General features: G+C 39.7%; 1 protein-coding gene across 1 annotated transcript in view; it reads left to right on the top strand.

The window, feature by feature from the left end:
- The window catches only part of LOC126456641 (uncharacterized), a 284,803-nt gene that overhangs the window by 107,597 nt on the left and 157,071 nt on the right, over positions 1-20,135 (top strand). The window lies entirely within an intron of this gene.

The following is a 20,135-nucleotide window of genomic DNA, read 5'->3' as shown; positions in this document are numbered from 1 at the left end:
AATCGAGGATGGTCACCTGTCGAATCCAAGAGGGATGACCTGAGAATACTGGCAAACTTTCATGATTGGCCGATCATGTGTCCTGAGTTTAAAACTGTGACATCACAGCTCACTGGTGCAGCCTGTATGGTTTCCAGATCACGTCAGCTAGGTTTAGAATCCAATATGGCCACATCTGATAAGTAGAAAATCTAAGAGGCCACTTATCCTAAGTTAAAAACTGTGGGAGACCCAAAATCCAACAAGTAGTTCCAATTTCCACCACTAGTATTCCATTTGTGATAGATCTCGAGTTACCTCCTCCACTCCTCTGACTTCGCAATTCAAATGTCCTAATTCAAAGAGGCACGGAAATTTGCAAATGCAAGAAGCACTTTTATGCTTTAGCCCATACTGAAACATAGCGGGTAATGGCGGCAGCTGTGCAATGGATCGCCCTTATATCCTATAGCACAGTATTATTTCAGTTGCTTTTGTTAGAATTCCAGATGCACACACGTCCTGTCGAATGGACTTGCGCTGTGTCTCTGGAACTGGAAGATTTACATGATTTTTAAAAGATTCTACATCTACATACATACTCCGCAATCCACCATACGGTGCGTGGCGGAGGGTACCACGTATCACAACAACCATCTTCTCTCCCTGTTCCACTCCCAAACAGAACGAGGGACAAATGACTGCCTATATGCCTCTGTACGAGCCCTTATCTCTCTTATCTTATCTTTGAGGTCTTTCCGCGAAATATAAGTTGGCGGCAGTAAAATTGTACTGCAGTCAGCCTCAAATGCTGGTTCTCTAAATTTCCTCAGTAGCGATTCACGAAAAGAACGCCTCCTTTCCTCCAGGGACTCCCACCCGAGTTCCTGAAGCATTTCCGTAACACTCATGTGATGATAAACCTACCAGTAACAAATCTAGCAGCCCGCCTCTGAATTGCTTCTATGTCCTCCCTCAATCCGACCTGATAGGGATCCCAAATGCCCGAGCAGTACTCAAGAATAGGTCGTATTAGTGTTTTATAAGCTGTCTCCTTTACAGATGAACCACATCTTCCCAAAATTCTACCAATGAACCGAAGATGAGTATCCGCCTTCCCTACAACTGCCATTACATGCTTGTCCCACTTCATATCACTCTGCAGTGTTGTTGTTGACAGTGAAACATTAAACCGCGTGTACCTAATGGAAATTTGGGAAAAGCAATCGTCACCGAAGTTAATCAGTCGGTAAAGAGGGAGGAAAGGGTTACATCTAAATGAAAGGAAAAATGCAAATGAAACTTTTGGAAATTAATTTTGAAAAGGGGTAAAGTTAATAAAGAAAGTAAATGTGCGGTCGTCATGTTAACAATTAATTGGCGTTAATTAGATATTTGAGATTTGGGGAAAATTACGATCGCCAGTCCTATGGTCAACTACTGTAATAACTGAAAAAGAAAGGTTATTGCACATATAATTAGCACTAAAAGCGTGGCAACTGAAGGTTGACACGTGTTGTGTGAAAACTGAAAGTTTGTCAGAAGTAATAGATTTAGCTACACTCTGACTTAATTTAGCAAAAGAATTAATAAAACCGGAAAATTGGAAGTTAATTTAGTGACTGAAATTAATAGTGAGCTTTGTTTCTGAAGAACATCGAAATTCAGTAAAATACGGTTAGTCTTGGCCTACCTCAACAATCATTTCAAAAGCTACTTGAATCTACGCAATTTAGAAATAAGAGATTTAACTTTGAACTTGGATTAAATGATTCTGAACAATTAACAATAGTAAAATTTAATACGTACCAAGCTGAGCTGCAGTCACAGGTAAGCTAAAATACGTTAACAAAACTCGCACTCTTAATTTGTGCTCGTGTAATCTAAATATTGTAGCCAGCTTGAATACCTTAACTGAACTTTGAAATTAAACCAGTGAAATGGAATGATATTACTTTAATGCTGGCGTTTGAATTTCAACGACACTCGGGTTCATTCCGGAAAAGGAAGGGACCCTGCTTGGTAATGCAATTGGGACAATGAGCAACAAATGTTCATGCTAAGTTGCTGTAATTATAGTTACGAAAATGGAACAGTTTGAAAAGCTGAGCTCTGCCATACAGTTCTAAAACTTTACGTGCTCCCAGTCTTCCTTGTTGGTTGATTGAAGGTTTGAAATCGTCGATCGAGGAGGTGGCGACAATCACTCACTGTCGGCCGTCGCTGTTGCAGAAGCTGGATGTTGGAGCGCCTTCTTCTCGACACGGTCACCAGGCGAAACGGGCTCTCGATGTGCGCCAGCTAATGCTTCCCGTCCGCGACACCGTGTTAGAAACTATCATCGCAAGTCGAGCGCAATTACATGCTGCCAAACCCCGAAAGCGCGGCAACTCGCGGGAGCTTCTCACAACACACCTGCTCCACCGCCCTACTCCAGCCAGACTCTCTCTGCTCTGCCCGAGATCCACGCGACAGCGTTAACACTGCCACCCCATTTCTACGGCATAAATCGCCAAATACATTGGATGTACTTCTACTTCCGGCCTAAGTTTAGGAAACTGCTAAGTGCAACTAACTCAATTTCCTGTTTGTAATTCTTCTAATAATTTTGGTGATAATCCTATGTTAGGAGCAGCTGTTTTGCTTCTAAGTCCCTGTTTAGCCTGTTATAATTATTTCCATAATTTCTGTAACCCACTCTTATTACTAACCGTATCGTCCATGGAACTAGAAATAGCGCTGTTGGTATCTACTTTTTCGTGTACTTTTTGCTCTAGCATTTCTTCTAGACGTTTCTCCAAATAAGTTTAAGTATTTGGAACGCTAGAAATTTCAATAAGTTTTTTTAATTTAGTTCTAATATTTCTACCCAATCTTGAGTCTTGGATTTGACTGCGTAGATTTTCATAACTGCTCGAAGATGATTTCTCTAACTGTGTCGTCTTATCATTTACATTCTTAAACTGTATTTTCACTTCTTGTCTACGTATATCACAATGCTGGACTATTTTCGTTTCGAACTCCTTAGGTAATTAGCTCAGATTTCCCATAATCTAGAAGTTTTATCTAATTTTGTAGCCAAATCTACAAATTTTTTTATTATATTGAGATAGTTCCTGCAGTTTACCTGCTTGACTTTTGCTGTTTTCAGACAGTTCATGTAATTATTCTAATGCTTTAAGTTTATCTATAATTTCCGCTAAAACCATACTATCCACACTTCTGGCTGTGATAGGCATCTAATCTACACTACTGCACAACTTAAGGCTTAGATCAATTTAAGAACCTTCGTTGTTTATCAACGTGTTTACACCATCACCGAATGTTATTGAATGTCGTTCACAATCAGTTCTTTCAGATTAAATAACTACACACAAATTCTGAGGCGGTACACAGTACATCTCACCAACTGTGCGGCGCCAGCTGCTGTGGCGGACAGCGCATGCCGTCGTGTGTGTAGCGCAGTCTCCGACAGTCGCCGTGTAGCCGATGCCGTAAACAGCTGCTCTGCCACCGACTGCGCAGCGATGGAGTGTTGCCGCCGGAAGTCGTCGCAGCACTCGACAACCGCTTGCCGAAAATCTTCTCTGTAGTCGGCTTATCCTCTCGTGATTTGCGTACCTAGAACGCATTCCAACACCTGAATAATATTCGTTGTTGACCTGGCTGCTATGACCAACTGGTATGCCCTTTGTTAAAGATCGCGACAATCTAAATTGTTTGGGTTTGATAAAAGCAACAATCCATTTAGTTTGAATAATGTTGCTGTTGTTTGTACCGTTCTAGCGTGATTACGATACAGTTCTTGATAGCTTGTTTACTTCTGTCGCCCTAGACAACGACGTACATCTTCCCGTTTTTCGTAAAATTTTAGTTTTAATTTGTTGTTATAAATCTCTTGTTCCGGCTCCTCTCTTCAGTGTCCTTCACTTAGGACGCCACACGAGGTATTTTTCACCTTGTGGGTTGATTTTCAGTGATCGATATATTTCGTATTGCCAAGTCTTTATTCGTTCCTTGTAATAATAGTTACCTTGTTGTTGTTGTTGTTGTTGTGGTCTTCAGTCCTGAGACTGGTTTGATGCAGCTCTCCATGCTACTCTATCCTGTGCAAGCTTCTTCATCTCCCAGTACCTACTGCAACCTACACCCTTCTGAATCTGCTTAGTGTATTCATCTCTTGGTCTCCCTCTACGATTTTTACCCTCCACGCTGCCCTCCAATGCTAAATTTGTGATCCCTTGATGCCGCAAAACATGTCCTACCAACCGATCCCTTCTTCTAGTCAAGTTGTGCCACAAACTTCTCTTCTCCCCAATCCTATTCAATACCTCCTCATTAGTTACGTGATCTACCCACCTTATCTTCAGCATTCTTATGTAGCACCACATTTCGAAAGCTTCTATTCTCTTCTTGTCCAAACTGGTTATCGGCCATGTTTCACTTCCATACATGGCTACACTCCATACAAATACTTTCAGAAACGACTTCCTGACACTTAAATCTATACTCGATGTTAACAAATTTCTCTTCTTCAGAAACGATTTCCTTGCCATTGCCAGTCTACATTTTATATCCTCTATACTTCGACCATCATCAGTTATTTTGCTCCCCAAATAGCAAAACTCCTTTACTACTTTAAGTGTCTCATTTCCTAATCTAATCCCCTCAGCATCACCCGATTTAATTTGACTACATTCCATTATCCTCGTTTTGCTTTTGTTGATTTTCATCTTATATCCTCCTTTCAAGACACTGTCCATTCCGTTCAACTGCTCTTCCAAGTCCTTTGCTGTCTCTGACAGAATTACAATGTCATCGGCGAACCTCAAAGTTTTTACTTCTTCTCCATGAATTTTAATACCTACTCCGAATTTTTCTTTTGTTTCCTTTACTGCTTGCTCATATATTGAATAACATCGGGGAGAGGCTACAACCCTGTCTCACTCCCTTCCCAACCACTGCTTCCCTTTCATGCCCCTCGACTCTTATAACTGCCATCTGGTTTCTGTACAAATTGTAAATAGCCTTTCGCTGCCTGTATTTTACCCCTGCCACCTTCAGAATTTGAAAGAGAGTATTCCAGTTAACGTTGTCAAAAGCTTTCTCTAAGTCTACAAATGCTAGAAACGTAGGTTTGCCTTTTCTTAATCTTTCTTCTAAGATAAGTCGTAAGGTTAGTATTGCCTCACGTGTTCCAACATTTCTACGGAATCCAAACTGATCTTCCCCGAGGTCCGCTTCTACCAGTTTTTCCATTCGTCTGTAAAGAATTCGCGTTAGTGTTTTGCAGCTGTGACTTATTAAACTGATAGTTCGGTAATTTTCACATCTGTCAACACCTGCTTTTTTGGGATTGGAATTATTATATTCTTCTTGAAGTCTGTGGGTCTTTCGCCTGTCTCATACATCTTGCTCACCAGATGGTAGAGTTTTGTCATGACTGGTTCTCCCAAGGCCATCAGTAGTTCTAATGGAATGTTGTCTACTCCCGGGGCCTTGTTTCGACTCAGGTCTTTCAGTGCTCTGTCAAACTCTTCACGCCGTATCTTATCCCCCATTTCATCTTCATCTACATCCTCTTCCATTTCCATAATATTGTCCTCAAGTACATCGCCCTTGTATAAACCCTCTATATACTCCTTCCACCTTTCTGCCTTCCCTTCTTTGCTTAGAACTGGGTTTCCATCTGAGCTCTTGATATTCATACAAGTGGTTCTCTTCTCTCCAAAGGTCTCTTTAATTTTCCTGTAGGCAGTATCTATCTTACCCCTAGTGAGACAAGCCTCCACATCCTTACATTTGTCCTCTAGCCATCCCTGCTTAGCCATTTTGCACTTCCTGTCGATCTCATTTTTGAGACGTTTGTATTCCTTTTTGCCTGCTTCACTTACTGCATTCTTATATTTTCTCCTTTCATCAATTAAATTCAATATTTCTTCTGTTACCCAAGGATTTCTATTAGCCCTCGTCTTTTTACCTACTTGATCCTCTGCTGCCTTCACTACTTCATCCCTCAGAGCTACCCATTCTTCTTCTACTGTATTTATTTCCCCCATTCCTGTCAATTTTTCCCTTATGCGCTCCCTGAAACTCTCTACAACCTCTGGTTCTTTCAGTTTATCCAGGTCCCATCTCCTTAAATTCCCACCTTTTTGCAGTTTCTTCAGTTTCAATCTGCAGTTCATAACCAATAGATTGTTGTCAGAATCCACATCTGCCCCTGGAAATGTCTTACAATTTAAAACCTGGTTCCTAAATCTCTGTCTTACCATTATATAATCTATCTGATACCTTTTGGTATCTCCAGGATTCTTCCAGGTATACAACCTTCTTTTATGATTCTTGAACCAAGTGTTAGCTATGATTAAGTTATGCTCTGTGCAAAATTCTACAAGGCGGCTTCCTCTTTCATTTCTTGCCCCCAATCCATATTCACCTACTATGTTTCCTTCTCTCCCTTTTCCTACTGACGAATTCCAGTCACCCATGACTATTAAATTTTCGTCTCCCTTCACTACCTGAATAATTTCTTTTATCTCGTCATACATTTCATCAATTTCTTCATCATCTGCAGAGCTAGTTGGCATATAAACTTGTACTACTGTAGTAGGCATGGGCTTTGTGTCTATCTTGGCCACAATAATGCGTTCACTATGCTGTTTGTAGTAGCTAACCCGCACTCCTATTTTTTTATTCATTATTAAACCTACTCCTGCATTACCCCTATTTGATTTTGTATTTATAACCCTGTAATCACTTGACCAAAAGTCTTGTTCCTCCTGCCACCGAACTTCACTAATTCCCACTATACCTAACTTTAACCTATCCATTTCCCTTTTTAAATTTTCTAACCTACCTGCCCGATTAAGGGATCTGACATTCCACGCTCCGATCCGTAGAATGCCAGTTTTCTTTCTCCTGATAACGACGTCCTCTTGAGTAGTCCCCGCCCGGAGATCCGAATGGGGGACTATTTTACCTCCGGAATATTTTACCCAAGAGGACGCCATCATCATTTAATCATACAGTAAAGCTGCATGTCCTCGGGAAAAATTACGGCCGTAGTTTCCCCTTGCTTTCAGCCGTTCGCAGTACCAGCACAGCAAGGCCGTTTTGGTTAGTTACCTTATTTTCCGAATTTCCCGGTCATGCAGAGGGGTGAGAGCTTTAAGAGAGCTTCTGATTTAAACCGAGCCCGAAACCACTAAACACGGATTCCGTAATTCTTCTATATTCAAATAAGTTCTCAACTCACAACTGATAATTAGCAAAGCTTTTCAGACAAAATGTTCATCACCCGTCATGCTTCAATGCTTGACCAAAACTGTAAGTTGATACTTAACTCGACACAGCATAGCACACAGTCTATGTAACAACAAACATTTTTCTTTAGTGCTCCGCCATTGGCGTCAGGCCCCTTCTTTCTTTGTAGTCCACAGGACTCCAAAAGCACGACTGCAAAGTGCAAGTGAACCCTCACTGGTTACTCCAAATTACACATCCGCCGTCGCTTTCTGCGCTGTTCAAAAAATTGTGTGTGAAATCTTATGGTAATTAACTGCTAAGGTCATCAGTCCCTAAGCTTACACACTACTTAACCTAAATTATCCCAAGGACAAACACACACACCCATGCCCGAGGGAGGACTCGAACCCCGCCGGGACCAGCCACACAGTCCATGACTGCAGCGTCCTAGACCGCTCGGCTAATCCCGCGCGGCTCTGCGCTGTGGCCACATTATTCTTTCTGATAATTGCACATAAATTCCAACAAACCTGGGCGCAGTAGGTGCTCCGTATGCTACTACTGATTAACACACATGTTTCATCGGAGAAGTAAAAGCGAAGTGAGACGTTTTGCTGTCCTTTATAGCAATATGACCACTAAAACTCCGAATCTACAAATGATAAGTGGTACACAGATCATGGTGCAAAAAGTTAAGTTACAAATGACAGAAATTTTTTGAAGACTTTGCAGTCTTTTTCATGAAGACACTCAGTAACTACAGATAATGGTGACATAATTGAAGCAACTGGGAAAGATGCAATAGGCATTGACGCAGCAGCTGGAGGAAAATGGCACACAACTACTTTGTCAGCTGTAAGATATGTATCTCGTATTCACAAGACCCTTTTCCTTGTTCTTGCACCACAGGATAACCATCGAGAAAGCAAATTCATATCAACTACAGAAATTTGTAATTCCAAGATTGATAAAGTAGTTGTCCGTGGTCATTTTGGAGAACTTTTTCAACTGGCTGTGAAAAATATGAAACATAGCTCCCTCAGTGAAGTCAGTGTGACTAGCACAGACAAACTTTTGCAGCTTCATCATGAGAAATTTGGACACCAGAACAAGAGTTATGTGAAGTCCTTACTTAGCAGTGAGCTAATATCAAGGTGGAAATGGACAGTGAACTATGTCAAGCCTGTATTTATGGCAAGGCTCATAGTTTACCATTTGGCACCAGGACAGTGGAGCCGGGTGTGGTCCGCTACACGATTCAGTGTTGGAGTATAGGTATTTTGTACTTTTTATACAAAGTTTAATGCAGCATATTTCGTCAAAGAAAAATCTAGAGTTGCAGAAAAATGAAGTCAGCTGATAGTTGCAGCAAAAGCTGCTGGACATACTACCAAGGAACTTCTCAGTGACAATGGAAAATTGATAACAAATTCTCCGGAAAGACGATATAATACAGCGCCTCACAATCACTATGTTTACATGAGACTCATCTTCAGAAAGACGAAAACCGAATTTGGGAAACCGTTTTCCGCTGTCGTGTTTACACGCTAAGGTCTGAAGCGGATTTGCTATCACTATTAAATATGGCATAGGGAAAACAGCTGTTCCAGTTTCTGATTTAATCAGCACAATCGTTATTTCTCTTCACTGAAATATAAGAGGTTAGCAGTTTCATGCTCAGCCTAATATTTCTGCTTCTCCTTCACTGCACAATACGTCACCCCGTCCATATTAATTAAATGTTTTCAAAACAAGACGAAGTCTGACAGTCCAAGCACGTCTCAAAAACATTTATACGGTTACATGGAGCGAAAATCGATTGTGGAACTGGAAAACCGGCAGCTAGAAACGGATTTCCAGTATCGATTTTAGACTGTTTACATGATAGACCAGAAACGGTATTGTGAAATCGGTTTACAAAATCGAGTTGGGGGAGCCCCATGTAAATATAATGAATGCTGTACACCCTGAAACAGAATGAATGCAGTGAAAGAGAGAACTAAGCAGCAGTGGGAACTGAATGCATGCACATGGAAGTATTCCTCGAAAAGTTTTCGTGGAGATGGAGAACACTGCAACCTACACTCTGCACCGAACAGGGCCTTCCAATATTCCAGGACCAGCTTCATATGAAGTGCCGTAAGGCAAGACGCCAAAGACTGAAACATTTGCGGGTGGATATTATATTCAGAAAAACAGAGAAGGAAGATGGTTCGGAAAGCAGTGAAAGGAATTCTTACTAGGTATGGTCACAATGATGATTACAGAATTTATTGTGAAAAGAAGTGAAAACTCATTAGATGACGAAATGTCATCTTTCAGGAGAGGCCACTGAGAGCGATAAAAGTTCAGTTTTTCCAATGCACGTTTTTAAAGCATCAGCACTTCAGATTGTGGGCCAGTCTGTCATCTGAGAGTGATGAAGATAACAGTTTCTTGATGGAGATCGATATCCTCAGGATGAAAATAAGGAAGAGACAAGAGAAGAAGCCTTACCAAGTCTACGTGATCCATTAACTCTCAAAGTTTCACAAAGATTTAGAGATTATGTGATATATTTCTCAACATTTTTCCAGGAACCAGTGAGTCCATGAAGTCTGTTCAGAAGGATTTCTGAAAGGGAGCCATGGATTGTGAAGTAAAGGCTCTTCAAGAAATATCACCTAGAAAGCGGGCCACATCCAACAAAGTGAAAACAAATGCTGATGGCTCAGTTAATAAATTCAGGGCAAGATTGGTGGTTAAATGCTAGGCAGCTCGCAGTGCGGAGGAGTTTACTATGACCAAATTTTTGCAGTTCCAGCACCACTTAGTGTTGTCGCAAGTAAGAGCATGAAATTTGCACAGATTAATGTTTCAACTGTTGTTCTTTAGATGGTGTGAGATAAAACATATATAGGCAGCAACCTGGAGGATTTTATGATGGGTCTGGGAGAGTACGTAGCTTCAAGAAATGTTCGTACGAGCTGAAGCAGGCTCCTCACTATCGGAATGACAAGTTCAATAATCATCTCACTAAGAGGGGCTTCCAGAGGAGCGAAGGTGATCTTTGTCTTTTCATGAGACAGAAAAGGTGTAAGGAAATATTCTTCATGCTTTATGTTGATGATGGTTTGATTGCAGCTCACACTGGAAAAGAACTTCGAGAATTTATCAGTGACGAAATTACTTCAACGCCTGCATCATTTCTCTTTGGTGTTAAAACTGATCGACAAGAAGATGGAATTGTATGTGCAAGTCAAAATCACTGCACAGAGAAAATATCTGACCAGTTCAGCACGAGTAACTGTAATACTGTCGTTACTCCTGCTATAAAGGACAATGATACAGAAGAACGTACTCGCAGCTCTGCATTTCCACACAGGCAAGCCATTGGAGCACAAATATTTGTGATGTGTGAGCCCGTCCTGATGTTGCATATCTTGTCAGTGTTGTATTTAGAAGTCTTCAAAACCCAAGAGATCATAATACAGTCAGACATGAAAGGAGCCTACTATACCTGAGAGGAACTACTAATTTTGCACTTGTTTACAAAAATAGTACTAAAGAGGTGATTTTAGAACGCTGATCATGCTAGTGATTCTGCCTAAGGGCCCTCAAAATCAGGTGTTCTTTTGTCTGTATTCTGGAGAACCTATTTCCTGGGTTTGTCAAAGGCAATCGTCTGTTACCACATCCACGACTGAAGCGGGGTTGTGGCTGCCAGCGAAGATGCTCGAGAAATTGTCAGGATCAAGAACTTTTTGACAGAATTGGACCAGTTGAAAGCAACGCCAAATTTACAGATCGACAATGAAGCTACTGCCCGACTTGCACAACATCCTGAGTTTCATACATAACATAATATATTACCGGGTGATCAAAAAGTCAGTATAAATTTGAAAACTTAATAAACCACGGAATAATGTAGATAGAGAGGTAAAAATTGACACACATGCTTGGAATGACATGGGGTTTTACTGGAACAAAAAAAAAATTGCTAGACGCGTGAAAGATCTCTTGCGCGCGTCGTTTGGTGATGATCGTGTGCTCAGCCGCCACTTTCGTCAATGCTTGGCCTCCCAGGTCCCCAGACCTCAGTCCGTGCGATTATTGGCTTTCGGGTTACTTGAAGTCGCAAGTGTATCGTGATCGACCGACATCTCTAGGGATGCTGAAAGACAACATCCGACGCCAATGTCTCACCATAACTCCGGACATGCTTTACAGTGCTGTTCACAACATTATTCTTCGACTACAGCTATTGTTGAGGAATGATGGTCGACATATTGAGCATTTCCTGTAAAGAACATCATCTTTGCTTGGCCTTACTTTGTTATGCTAATTATTGCTATTCTGATCAGATGAAGCGCCATCTGTCAGACATTTTTTGAACGTTTGTATTTTTTTGGTTCTAATAAAACCCCATGTCATTCCAAGCATGTGTGTCAATTTGTACCTCTCTATCTACATTATTCCGTGATTTATTCAGTTTTCAAATTTATACTGACTTTTTGATTACCCAGTATATAATATATTCGTAAAAGACATTACTTTACTTGTAAATTAGGGAATGTTGGTGAAATTACAGTTTCAAAAGTAGACTCTGAAGAACAATTTGCTGGTATTCTAACAAAACCATTGTTTTCCATTAGATTTCAGTATTTGCGTTATAATATTGGAAATTGCTAGTTATTAAAAAAGGGAGAGAGTTAATGTACTTGACATCTTTGGTGTCATTTAATAACGGAAGCAATTTTTTTGTTATTCAGCGGTTGGCAATACGTATGTGTGTAGTCTTTAAGAATCTGTGGTGTGCAGTTTGTGTTATTTAATGAAGTGAGTGTTTTTCAGGTGTGTAAAATGTTCGTCTTTTACTAAATCCCAGCACATTATGGTTAAATCTCAGCGATCTAAAAATTGAAGACATTGTGTTAGGTGAGTGGCTTACGTCCGAAGACCAAAAAAATGTGATACGCCCTTGGAAAAGAAAGCAATTTACTCTTTTTTTAAATTGCATAACATATAGGAAGTCAAGAAAAATCGTTATGAGATCATGGAGAATGGTTCCTTTAGCTCTAGGATAAATGTTTTATGTGCACATGCTCCTGTAGCATTTAGTAAGTGTACGTTCCTGCTATACCTCACAGAAGTAGTTGTCCTTGAGGAAAGGCACCCAAAGATGCCAGAGCGCGCAGTTACTTATTCTGTGAGATCCTACGCTTTCCGGATTCCTCAAGGTCGTGGGCAGTGCGCCGTAGAAGCACTACACCACTGCGTTTCTTCTACATGAATACCGCATTTCCTAACCTACAGGTCACATAGCCATAGAACACTGAAACAAGCTGAGCTTCAATAATTCTTGGTTGCTCAACTAAAAACAACATGATTTCACTGGTGTGAAAGTTCATGACTGTTGAGATCACCCACAGAGAAATGATACCTTAGCTGATTTGTGCGCAATACTAATTATGTCACACAAAAAGAGTGATTATTTGTTGTTAGTTCTCAGACTCACAGACAATGATTTTCATGACGTGCCTCTGGCTCGGTGTCACTTGGCATCAGCGGTCAGTCGCTTAACTTCACCTCATCAGTAAGTCACTGCACCTATACAGGAGAAAACTGATTTATTTACGTACAGTTCAAATTAATAGACCACATTTACTCCACTTCTGAAAATAAATGAGGTAGCGAAATACTGAATACACTGAAATCGTCTTCGGAAGGAAATTGTTCGTTTTCCTGTTCGCTTATCAAGATTCAAGCTTTTGTTGTTTCCGAAAACAACTTTAGGAGAATGCTGTGATGATTTCCTCAATACAGGGATGCAGCCGAATTCCAGAAACGACTAGAGCCTTTGTTTATTCCGAGTCTGCTCTCCGTTTCTCACGTTACTGATTTCGATTGGATATAAAGCCACATAATTCTTTTCTGCTGTTGACAGCGACAGCTGTGATATTTCGTACCAGCGAAACCTCATATTCTTAAGCATACCTAATTAGCTTTGTTAAGGATATGTATCTTGTCAGCCATAAATGCCGAAATGGAACGATGTTTTGCCGTTAGATCGAGGCACTATAATTAGACGCTCTGATACCTAAATCCACAGAGACGTTTCAGAACGTTCTGTTCAAGATATGAGTCCAGGAGTACAACACTCTCTTATAATAGCTAACTTTGAGATCTATTTTTGTTCGTATTTATCTGAACAACTGAAAGTAAATAACATATTTGAAACATGTGATTAATGATGACTAAAATTACAGGGTGGGGTGCTGACCTATACAAATAATAAACCTCCATTATAGGTCCTGATTAGGAAGTGGATGTAGATGAGACGTGCAGAGTAACACTGCGAGAAGAATTTGACAGAGCACTGAAAGATCTGAGTCAAAACGAGGCACCTGGAGAAGCCACATTACCAAAGGACTATTAAAATTTTTGGGAGAACCAATAAAGAAAAATCTGTTCCACCTTCCGTGCAGGAAACATGGAACAGGTGAAATAGCCTGAGGCTTAAAGAACAGTGCAATAATACCGACACCAAACAGCGTAGGTGCTGACAGGTGTGAGCCAATTTATTAAGTTGTGGTTGCAAAGTGTTAACACAAATTATCTACAAAAGGAGGAAACGAGTGGTAGAACCCGACTCTGGGGACATTAGTTTCGGTTCTGAAGAAATGTAGGAACACGTGAGGCAATTCAGACGACCTAATTACAAAACAGGTAGAAGAAAAGCAAACCCTCATTTATAGCATTTGTATATTTAGAAAAAGCTTTTCTCAATATTAATCCTTTAAGTCTCTGAAGTTACAGGGCATAAAATGCATAAAGCGAAATGTTATTTACATCTCATGCAGAAATCAGACTTCAGTTATAGAACTCGAATGAGGTGGAGGCGTATTTGAGAGGTGAGTGCGGGAAGATTGTAGCCTATTCGTCATGTTATTCGCTGTGTACACAGAGAAAGCAATAAAAAAGCCAAGATGAAATTTGGAAAAGGAATCGTAGTTCAGGGGCAAGAAATTAAAAAAAGAAACTGTATGGTTTGTCGAACATATTGTAAATCTGTCAGAGACGGTAAGCGCTTACAGAACAGATATTGTCTTAAAATGTCTCTTATCTTTAGTGCCTTTAGAATTTGAAACAGTGTATTCCAGTCAGCACTTTCAATAGCTTTTTCGAAGTCCTCAACTGAGATGAGTGTATGTTTGCCTATTTTCGATCTGTCTAAGTCTTAGAGTCAGTTTAAATGCGAACATTTTTAGGTTAGGCTTTACCGTGACTGTTACTGACATTAAATGAAACAACAATTTCACTGTTACCAGTCACCGTTTTTTATTTCCACGACGCGTTTCGAAGGTTTAAACCTCCATCATCGGGTGGGTTTACATTAGTAAGTATTACATTTGTGTGTGTGTTGTGTTACGATTTTTGGGGGAACTTGTGGCACTGCCTAGTGGAGAAACGAGACACTATTTCAGAATATGGTTTAGGATAACTTTTATGAAAAATTAAACTGATATCTAATGGTAAACATGAAATAAGTAAACTACAGTACCTTCAGTGATCACAGGTTCCTTTTGCTGTCGTAACACATCACATGTATACTGCCACATTTGTAAACAAATATGGCGTCTGGAATCAGCTGGGTGCAAAGTTCGTATAGCAGAAGTGAAGACATAATCGCAAAGCGCAAAGAATATACATCATAACAATATAATAACAGAATGATTGCTTTAAGCATTTGGCGGTGTTTGTTTTCAGGTGTCAAATATATGTGTGTGTACTTCAGGTGGTATATAAATCCAATTCTGACAAGTTAAAACAGCAAACATTCGTACTTGTTTATGCAAACAGGTGAAATGTTAAAATGGCTTAAACATCATACTTATTGATAACAATTAGGTGAAATGTTACAGACTATAATTTCAATGACCATATTGGCTACAACAGTAAAATCATACATACATTACACTCTTTGATTGGGGTTAATAAACAGGTGTGAAGTGAGGGGCTGGAGGCAGAAGGAGAGGTAGAGAGAGAAAAAGTGTGTGTGTGTGTGTGTGTGTGTTTGTGAAATGGTGAGGGAGAGGGGGGGGAGAGAGGGAGAGAGGGAGAGGGAGAGAGAGAGAGAGAGAGAGAGAGAGAGAGAGAGGAAAGAGTGATTATTAAGAGGAAACATTTACATGGCAAGGAGTCTTATGATTGCATGTTGCATATAGTAGTTGCCTAAAGGTTGGGGAATACATTGGTTAATGCTATGAAATATGCAGATAGATATACATTTGTGCCATTAGTTGATGTACATACAGTTTTAAGCTGACAAGGGGTACAAGCTGTTGGTGTGATGAATTATCTTTGAATGAGGTCAGTCTCTTGTACTCTTGGCAGCTGTCAATATTTATGGTAAATATTAGGTGTGTGTGTGTGTGTAAGTGTGTGTGTGCATTTTTATGAGTGTAGGCAGTTGCTGAAAACGGAGATGATACTATTGTAAATATTGTCATTTTTGTCATTTAAGATAGATTCTGGTTGTTTCATTTGATGTTTGTATATTTGGAGTGTTTCAAGGATGTCTAGTTTTCTGCCTTTTGGTTGGGTGTGTAGGATGCTAATGCTTGTGTTGTTAACATGGTGTTTTGTTTCATGCAAGTGTGTAGCTATTGCTGATGTGTGATATTTTTTGTTTTTTAGTGCTGCCATGTGTTCCTTGAACCTAATCTCAAATGATCTGCCTGTCTGGCCTATGTAGAAGCAGTCACAGTCCAAACATTCAATTTTGTACACACCTGTGTGATGAAGTGGGTTTCGTGTGCCAATGTTGTGGGGTAACTTCTGTCCAATCTTGTTGTCTGTTGTAAAGGATATGCTTATGCCTTTCCGTTTGAAGACATTGGCAATCTGGTATGAAATGTTACCCAGAAAGGGGATTGTATGGAAGACGTTATTTTCTTTTTGTTTTTTGTGTTGTGATTCCTTTGCCATTATTGAGTGTTTTAGGGTGTCTACTATGGAGCTGTTATAATCATTTTCAATAGCTGTTTGTTTTATTATTTCAATTTCTTGATCACATTTATCTTCTGAGAGTGGTAGTTGGATAGCTCTATTAATCATGTACCGGAATGCTGCCATTTTGTGTGCTGCGGGGTGGCAAGAGGAGTTGTGGATTGTGGTATGTGTTGTGGTAGGCTTCCGATAAATTTCAAATTGATGTCTGTTATTCTTTATTCTAATGGTAAGGTCTAGGAAATTTATACTGTCGTCTTTTTGGTGTTCAACTGTGAATTTTATGTTTTCATGGAAGTTGTTGAAAAACTGATTCAACTCACTGATGTCATCTTTAGTGCCTTTGATTAAAATGATGGTATCATCTACATATCTGTAGTAGTAGATGATATTTTTGAGGAGATGGTGATTGGAATTCAGGATTTTGTCTTCTAGGTTACTTATAAATATTTCTGCTAGCAACCCGGAAAGATTTGAGCCCATTGCCAGACCATCTGTTTGTTGGTAGATTTTATTGTAAATTTAAAATAGTTGTGTGAAAGTGTGAATTCAAGTAGGTCCATTAGTTCATTAATGTGAGTTGAAGGGATATTTTTGTGTTTATGTAGGTTGGCATTAATTATCTGTAGTGTGGGATCTATTGGCACAGAGGAATATAGGTTTTGTATGTCAAATGAGGCAAGTGTGGCTCCCTCAGGTACTTGTATGTTTTTGACATATTGTGTAAATTCTGTTGTGTTTCTAAGTGTTCTCTCATTATTGAATGTGTATGCTTGTTTGAGAATTCTGAAGAGTATTTTATTGAGCTTGAATGTTGGGCTGTTGCTACAGTTCACTATGGGCCTGATGGGGGTCCCGTTTTTGTGGATCTTTGGTTGTGATCTAAGGCAAGGTGGTTGTGGGCTCATTGTTACAATGTTTCTTGCTTCTTGGATGGTGAGTAGAAAGTTAATGTTGTTTGAAATGTGTTTAATCTCCTTTTGTATTCTGGCTGTTGGATCTTTGTGTATTTCAGTTATGTTGCTGGTTTGGAAGAAGTCTAAAGTTTTTTCTATGTATGTTGTTCTGTCCATTACAACAGTTGTGTTGCCCTTGTCAGCTTTTACAATTATAGCATTATTCACATTTAATTTAGTCTTAATGGTACGTGTAAGGGCTTCTTCTCTTTTCTTGTATGCTGGGAAAGGTTTTGCAATCTCCTTTTCAATGATTTCGTTAATTTTGTGGCAGGCTGATATTCTGTCAGTTTGCTTCTTAAGGGCGATGGTCGAGATCTGTGTTGCACAAGCGATGAGCTTTTCTTGGTTCTTTTGATCCAGCGGAGCTTGAACATTGTGCTTTAAGCCTTTGCAGAGTAGTGCCTCTTCTTCTGCAGTGAATGTTATGTTCGTGTTGTTGAGGAAGGGTGTGTAGAATGTGTGTTTCTTTTGGCTGTTTTGGTTCGGTTTGGGAGGTAGTTGTTGCTTTATAAGACTGGCTAGTTTTTTCTTCTGTGTAGTTTTCGTTTTCTGTACGATGAACTCGGTGTACTCTTTGACTTTTTTGGTTATGGAATCATATTCTAATCTATGAAGCAACTTTCCCAACTGTAATTCTGCATTATAAAGCTGTGTATTGAACATTTGTTTTTTAATATAAAGCTCTTTCAGTTCATTTTTCACCCAGAGTTTTCGTGCGATTTCCAGTGTTTTCTTCGCAGTTGTTGTGTTTGTTTTGATGTCAATCTTGACATAATTTGGGATGACGTTATTCTTGAGACAATTCCTATTGAAGTGTATGTGTTGTGTCGTCATTGCGACCTTTTCTGCACTGTTTTTGTACTCGAAAATAGCCTTGATTGCCTGACTGGGCAGATTAACTTTAAATGCGAACATTTTTAGGTTAGGCTTTACCGTGACTGTTACTGACATTAAATGAAACAACAATTTCACTGTTACCAGTCACCGTTTTTTATTTCCACGACGCGTTTCGAAGGTTTAAACCTCCATCATCGGGTGGGTTTACATTAGTAAGTATTACATTTGTGTGTGTGTTGTGTTACGATTTTTGGGGGAACTTGTGGCACTGCCTAGTGGAGAAACGAGACACTATTTCAGAATATGGTTTAGGATAACTTTTATGAAAAATTAAACTGATATCTAATGGTAAACATGAAATAAGTAAACTACAGTACCTTCAGTGATCACAGGTTCCTTTTGCTGTCGTAACACATCACATGTATACTGCCACATTTGTAAACAAATATGGCGTCTGGAATCAGCTGGGTGCAAAGTTCGTATAGCAGAAGTGAAGACATAATCGCAAAGCGCAAAGAATATACATCATAACAATATAATAACAGAATGATTGCTTTAAGCATTTGGCGGTGTTTGTTTTCAGGTGTCAAATATATGTGTGTGTACTTCAGGTGGTATATAAATCCAATTCTGACAAGTTAAAACAGCAAACATTCGTACTTGTTTATACAAACAGGTGAAATGTTAAAATGGCTTAAACATCATACTTATTGATAACAATTAGGTGAAATGTTACAGACTATAATTTCAATGACCATATTGGCTACAACAGTAAAATCATACATACATTACACTCTTTGATTGGGGTTAAACGGTGACTGGTAACAGTGAAATTGTTGTTTCATTTAATCTTAGAGTCAGCCTCGTGTTTTCCTGCGTTTCTCCAGAGTGCGAATAGATCTTTCCTCAAGAAGGGCTTTTACTAGTCTTTCCCTTCTTCCACAAATAAATTAAGGTCGAATTTTTCAACCATGACTTAAACTCATGATTGGGTTATGTCTACACCTTTCAGCACCTGTCTGTCCGCCCGCGGTAGCTGAGAGGTCAGCCGGCACGGTAGCTCAGCGTGTTCGGTCAGAGGGTTAGCTACCCTCTGTAATAAAAAAAAACTGAGTTAATCGATGAGCAACGAACTTAAATGGATGTCTTACTACGTCTGCCCCGAGAAGATGCAACGAACGAAACCGAAAAAAATGAGATTTAAAAAAAAAAAAAAAAGGCGTGTTCGGTCAGAGGGTAACGTACCCTCTGTAATAAAAAAACTGAGTTAATCGATCATCAACGAGCTTAATCGGATGTTTTACGACGTCCGCCCCGAGCAGATACAACGAACAAAAGCGAACAAAATGAGATTTAAAAAAAAAAAAGAAAAAAAAAGAAAAAAAGTGGTCAGCGCGACAGAATGTCAATCCTAAGGGCTCGGGTTCCATTCCCGGCTGGATCAGAGATTTTTCTCCGCTCGGGGACTGGGTGTTGTGTTGTCTTAATCATCATCATTTGATCCCCATCGACGCGCAAGTCGCCGAAGTGGCGTCAAATCGAAAGACTTGCACCCGGCGAACGGTCTATCCGACGGGAGGCCCTAGTCACACGAAATTTTTTTTAGCACATATCTTCTTTGGAAATGGGACTTTTATGTTCCTGAAGTCGGAGGATATATGTTTTGTGTAATAGGCGGAATAGATTTGTCATTCTGAGGGAATGTCACTTACTCCAGGTGCCTTATTTAGAATTAAGTCATTCAGTTTGGGATCTTCGATATCATCTTCATCCTTTTCCATTTCTATACTATAACCAGCAAATTTCTTTCCTTTGCAGCACTATTGATTGTACACAGGGTGTTAACTTCTGTAATAAGGGGGAAATACTATAACCAGCAAATTTCTTTCCTTTGCAGCACTATTGCTTGTACACAGAGTGTTAACTTCTGTAATAAGGGGGAAACCTCTAGGAAATGGAGAGAGGACTTTAAAAGAAGCAAAAATGTTCGTATATATATATATGATCACTTTTTATTTTCTTAGTTACAGAAACATTTTTTTTTCAAATTTACAGCTTGGTTCTACAGGTATTTTTTTTTTCAATTGTGTCTACTGATAACTGTATGAAGTGCTCAAAGTG

The sequence above is a fragment of the Schistocerca serialis genome, chromosome 2 (genome assembly GCF_023864345.2).
Source record: "Schistocerca serialis cubense isolate TAMUIC-IGC-003099 chromosome 2, iqSchSeri2.2, whole genome shotgun sequence".
Lineage (NCBI taxonomy): Eukaryota > Metazoa > Arthropoda > Insecta > Orthoptera > Acrididae > Schistocerca > Schistocerca serialis.
This window is presented reverse-complemented; position numbering and strand designations above follow the sequence as displayed.